This window comes from Sciurus carolinensis, chromosome 11 (genome assembly GCF_902686445.1).
Source record: "Sciurus carolinensis chromosome 11, mSciCar1.2, whole genome shotgun sequence".
Lineage (NCBI taxonomy): Eukaryota > Metazoa > Chordata > Mammalia > Rodentia > Sciuridae > Sciurus > Sciurus carolinensis.
The window spans coordinates 91059187-91065683 of NC_062223.1; the positions used below are offsets into that span (position 1 = coordinate 91059187).

General features: G+C 39.0%; 1 pseudogene; it reads left to right on the plus strand.

The window, feature by feature from the left end:
• The first annotated feature begins 5856 nt into the window (after positions 1 to 5856).
• On the plus strand, positions 5857 to 6194 carry LOC124960468 (elongin-C-like; annotated as a pseudogene).
• Positions 6195 to 6497: the final 303 nt, after the last annotated feature.

Sequence of the window (6497 nt, forward strand, 5' to 3'; positions counted from 1 at the left end):
TACTGGTTCCACGTTTTGGAACTGGCTCTGTGCGGAAATGCTCTCACTGTGGGCCTGCACCGTGCAGCTGGCCGTGTGGGAAGAGCCCACTGCCGGAGTGTGGAAGACTACCTTGGGAAGACTCAAGCTGCCCTGCCCGGCTCTGCTAAGCCACCTCTATCTGGGCCTGCCACCCGGGCTGAGCTTTACCCAGTGGGCAGACTCACCCGTGGCTCTATTTCAGTCCGAATCTCTCTATGCCTCCCCCTCTTAGCTCCTGGGTTCTGGAGCGACCGGGGGTGCAGTCTCCCTCTAGGCCGCCATCTTGGATCTCCCCGTGAAGAGAGCCCGCAGCCGGAGTGGGCAGAGCCGCCTGAAGAGGTCTCCGGCTGCCCTGCCCTTATCCCTGAGGCTGATTGCAGATCGAGGCTCTCCGCTGGTTCTTTGCAGGAGTACACTGCACTGCAGCGGCTCCGGGACTCGGAGCGTGCTCTGTTCAGACAGGCTCTCACTAGCGGGCCAGTTCCGTTCCGAGAACCTGGAGAAGCTGGCTGTGTGGGCGGGGCCCACCGCCGGAGTGCGCAGGACTGCCTGTGGATGACTCTAGCTGCCCTGCCCGGCTCCGATAAGCTACCTCTATCTGGGCCTGCCACCCGGGGCCGAGCTTTACCCAGTGGGCAGACTCACCCGTGGCTCCACTTCAGTCCGAGTCTCTCAATGCCTCCCCTTCTTAACTCCTGGGTTCTGGAGCGACCGTGGGTGCAGTCTCCCTCTAGGCCGCCATCTTGGATCGCCCCGTGAAGAGAGCCCGCAGCCGGAGTGGGCAGAGCCGCCTGAAGAGGTCTCCGGCTGCCCTGCCCTTATCCCTGAGGCTGATTGCAGATCGAGGCTCTCCGCTGGTTCTTTGCAGGAGTACACTGCACTGCAGCGGCTCCGGGACTCGGAGCCTGCTCTGTTCAGAAAGGCTCTCACTAGCGGGCCAGTTCCGTTCCGAGAACCTGGAGAAGCTGGCTGTGTGGGCCTGGGAACCTTAATTATATGCACCAATATATTCTTGGGACTCTGGGTGGTGGCTCATGTGGATTTTTAGTTAGATGTCACAAGCCTGGCTCTTTTGAATATATTAGGAATTTTTACATGGACCTCATTTCCAACTTATTATTTAAATGACTACTAATAGATATTGTTTACTACCAATAGTATACTATACAGTCTTGGAATATATACTTTATGTATGGTTAAACTAAAATACAGGAAGATTCTCTTCTATGAGATCATATAGTTTGTAAATGGTACAATCAGATAACAAATCAAAAATCATCTGACCCCAAGGTAAACACTGCCTCAGAAAAATTCAACCAATTTTAGACCTATAGATTGTTTTTATCAAGGACAAAAAATAAAAATAAAAAAGATATAAGCACATGAAATCAGATTCAATAATTTGTCAAAAACTCATAAAATGGATAACACCAAGGGCAAATTTATTCGGTAACTACGGATTTCAGGGGGATATGAAGCATTGATATTGGTTCATCCATTGGTATTAATGTAACACTCTGGTGAAGGGTGTTGATAATAGGGGAGGTTGTGTGCATGTGGGGTGGGGTAAATGGGAAATCTCTATCTTTTGCTCAATGTTGCTGTGAGCAAAATCACACTACAAAATAAAGCCTATTTGAAAACAAAAACCAGAATTCAAACACAAAATGTGAACCCAAATGTAAACTATATATTTCAATGATACCATGTAAGTATTGGGATATCAGCTCTAACAAACATACCTCCTGTTTGAGTCAGCTGTGACCTGACAATAACAAGTAGAGCAGAAAAAGTTTATTTGAGGCTCATGATTTCAGAGGTTCAGTCCATGACTGGCCAACCCCATAGCTCTGGACCTGAGATGAGGCAAAACATGAAGGCAGAAGGACATAGTAAAGGAAAGTAGCTCAGGACAAGGAAACTGGAAGAAGAGAGAGAACCGTTCACCAGGGCCAATATATACTCCAAGGGCATGTCCCCACAGTGACCTATCTCCTTCAGCCACACCCCACCTGACTATAGTTACCACCCAATTAAACCATATCAGTGAATTAAGCTGTGGATTAGGTCACTCCTTTCATAACCCAATCATTTCAACTCTGAACACCTTGGACTATCTTCCACATGAGATTTTAGAGGACACCACATATCCAAACTATAACCCCATATTATTGTAAGATGTCAAAAGCAAGAAAAAAGACAGCAGGGAGTGACAGGATAGATGGGAAATCTTTACTTGTGCTTTTTTCTTTTCTTTTTTCTTTTCTTTCCTTTCTTTCTTCTTTCTCTTTTGTAAATCTAAAGCACTTTAAAAATTGTTTGTTAATGAAAAAATATATCAAATGCTATGTCATTGATATTGCAAGTATGCATAGATCAAATGTTTTAAAATTACTGCTTGGGTGGAGCGCGGTGGCCCTGTAATTCCAGGAATTTGGGAGGCTGAGGCAGGAGGATCACAAGTTAAAAGTCAGCCTCAGCAATTTCCTTAGATCCTTAGCAACTTAGTAAGATCCTGTCTCAAAATAAATAAGTAAATAAAAAAGGGTTGAGAATGTGTCTAGGTGGTAAAGCATCCCTGGGTTCAGTCCTCAGTACAAAAAAAAAAAAAAAAAAAAAAAAAAAAATTTTTTTAAATTACAGTTTGTAAGATATGTAAACAGATTGTGGGTGTTTGAAATAAAATTCCCCAAAACTATAAGAATTATGTATTAAAATGATCAGATTGCAGTAAAGTTGATATATCCTGGAAAATAATAATGACTGTAAATGTAGCTCTGGCACAGATGTAGATAGAGTTGCATATAGAAGTTCAACTAAATTTTTCATGCAGTGTGAGAGGGGAAAATGAAACATTTCTTAATTATTTTACTGTTTGAAGAAATATGTGATTTAAGTATGTAAGTTACTAATACTGCTATCAGTATTCTTTTTCTTAAATTTTTTTAGATGTTAATAGACCTTTATTTTATTCATGTATTTATATGTAGTTCTGAGAATTGAACCCAGTGCCTCACACATGCTAGGCAAGTGATCTACCTCTGAGCTACAACCCAGATCCTGCTATCAGTAGTCATATAAAATAAATAGGTAAGTGTAATTTAATAAATTAATCACAACTTTTTATTAGAAAATCTCATATGCATTTAATTAATAAATGAATGAATATTATTTTGGGCAAATGATATTATTTGTAAAATTCTCGATAGAAATGTGGAAGTTCACTTTCTTTGGGAAATTAAATTATATTGAGGCATTTATGGTATTTTTTTGCCACCTAACATACATTGGACTCTGGGTTAGGCACTGTGAAATAGATATTAAGTAATATAAGACATCAAGATATGGTTCCTGCTCTGAATCCCTAAATTATGTTCCAGTGGCAAGGGCTAAATGGAGATAATTCAAGTATAACTTTAATATGTGCTCAGTATTCATAAGCAGCAGATGTGAAATAGGACTTTTATTATACCAATCTAAATGAAGGAGAAATTGGTTTTGAAGATTTCAGTTAAGAGCTCCACCGAGAAGACAATATTTTAATGGGCTTAAACAGATTCGAAAAAGTAGAAAGGGACAAGTGGAATTTTAGGTTAAAAGGAATTCCACTTGCACAGATGAAAGAGCGGAAAAGAGTGAATCATTTCTTAGGGTTGACAGTTAATTTAGTAGGGTTAGGTCACAAGAATCTAAGTACAAACAGAAGGAGAATTTTTAGGAAAATGATGGAGGAGGGCTGGGGATATGGCTCAGTGGTAGTGCACTTTCCTGCCATGCATGAGGCCCTGGGTTTGATCCCCAGTGTCACATGTATGCACACAAAGATAGAGGAGGGTTAGTTATGTGGTGGTTTGACATAAGAAGGAAGAACAGTCCTTCACTCAATTGGAAATGAATGGGAAGATAATGAAGATTCTGAGAATTTCCGAGCAAGAGGTATACTTTAGAAAACTGAATATTGTGTCTGTTTTGTGATAATAGAACTTGTCTTAACTGCATTATACTTTTAAATCCATTTAGCCTTTAATCCTTAAAGGCTTAGAATAAGATGTCACATCTTATTAATCTTGTTATTTCCAGCATTAATAAAAAGGACATACAGTGTAAGTACTATAAATGCTTACAATAAAAATATGCAATGGCATTTTTCTTATATACTCTTAAAATAATTTTTTAACCCTAGAAATGTTGGTTTAAAAATACCAAATTGGAGATAATCCTAATAACCATTGATTTACTGTCTCTGAGTTGGCTTTTCCTCTAAACTCTTTGTCAGACATCTGGAGTTGATAGGGAAGGGACAAGGGAAAGGATTAAAAGGTCATGGTCCAAAGAGAGACTCAGTCCTCATAAATGTATTACTCTTCTACTATTTTTTTTAGAAAACACTTTATTGAGGTCTGATTAACATATAAAAAGCTACACATATTTAATATAAACAACTTTATGAATTTTGAGATGATGAAGTGGAAGTTTGGAGATAAATACATATCAGTGAAACCATTACCACAATCAAGGTCATAAACTTATCCATCATCTCTCTAAATTTCTTCCAGTACCTTTTATTATTTTTATTTTTCTTTTATATCATTTTTCTTGTGTTGTGAAAGCACTTAACATAAGACCTATCCTTGTAAGCACACTCAAAAAAATTTTTTTTAGTTGTTGATGGACCTTCATTCTGTTTATTTTTATGTGGTGCTAAGGACTGAACCCAGGGCCTCATGCATGCTGGTCAAGTTCTCTACCACTGAGCTATGTTCCAATACCATATTGTCAACTACAGACCCTGTGTTACACAGTAATTACCACAACAAATGCATTCCACATAACTGAAACTTTGCACCCTTCAAATGAGACCTCCCCATTTCCACCTCCATCCAGCTCCTGATAACCACTATTATACCTCAGGTTCTATTTTTGACTATTTTAGAGTTCTCATAAAAGTGGGATCATTCAATGTTTTTTCTTTTGTGCCTGACTTATTTCATTTAGCATAAGGTCCTCTAGGTTCAGCCATGTTGTCACATCAGGAAACGTCCTTTTTATGGGTAAGTAATATTCTATTGTATATATGTATACATTCTCCATCAGTGATTGACATTTAAGGTAAAGTGAGATTTCAGGTCTATTCTTAATTTTAATTTTTCAGAAGACTCTCCGTGCCATTTTCCACAGTGGCTGCATCAACTTACATTCCCACCAACAGTGTACAAAGGTTCCTTTTTCTTCACATCCTTGCCAATGTTTGCTATCTTTGAACTGTTTTTCTTTAAATTCAGTGTCTTCCCAATGTATTAGATCCTGCGGTTAGATCTTTGGGTTGTTTCTTGTGCCTGAAATATCTATGGTACACGTATCACTTCCCCGATCCTCTGAGGCCATGGCCTTTTGCTCCTCCAGGTTTTCCATTAGATTTACCAAAGTTACCCTTGAAACTCAGAAAGTGTCTGGACTCTGGAAAGCTACTTGCTGATTGGAACCCCTCAGGGGTTCTTAGGAACTTCTGAATGCTGCTACTCCTGAATTTGTCTTGATGCCCTCCTCACACCCACTGCAAAATGCTTCCTGAGTGCCCAGCTCTATCCTGTAGATAACCCTTCCCCTCAGCACTTGCTCCTCCTATACAAAGGTTCAGTTTTAGGTCCAGTCCCAGCCTGCTATAAATAACTGGACCTTATACAGGCTACTCCAAACACATTCCTAAATCTAACATTAAATAGTCTATATTTTAAAATTTAAAAATACATAAGCAGACCCGGCTGCTGTGGCTGCAGGGCGGATGAGAAACTACTAACATTACTGCGGAACCAAAGTAGAATTTATAAGAACGTAATGGGTGGAGAAGAGAAAACTTATGGTGGCTGTAAAGTCCCTGATGTCATGTATATCAAATTGATATCTTCCAATGGTCATGAATTTATTGTAAAAAAAGAACGTGCACTAACATCAGGAACAATAAAAGTCATGTTGAGTGACCCAGGTCAGTTTGCCAAAAATGAAACCAGTGAGGTCAATTTTAGAGAGATCCCTTCACACGTGCTATCAAAAGTATGCATGTATTTTACCTACAAGGCTTGCTACACTAAAGCTCCACCAAGATTCCTGAATTACCAATTGCACCTGAAAGTGCACTGGATCTGCTGATGACTGTGAACTTCCTAGATTGTTAAATAAAATAAATCACAATAAACTGTTGCTTTTTTTCAGAATTTAATACCTGTAATTTAGTTAGTAATTTTTTTCATTTATAATATATTGCCTGTATGCAATTGAACTACAAATTTAATTGCAAAGCAGATTTTCTTCTGTTCTTTTGCATAGCAATCAGAGTTGAAATTTGTTTTCTATATCAACAAATTAAGGACATTTTTACAAATTGATAAATAAACAATTATACATATATATATGCATATATATGCAAAAATAGGATTTTTTTCTGCCTTATTGATCTAATATAGCTGTATGATTTATCT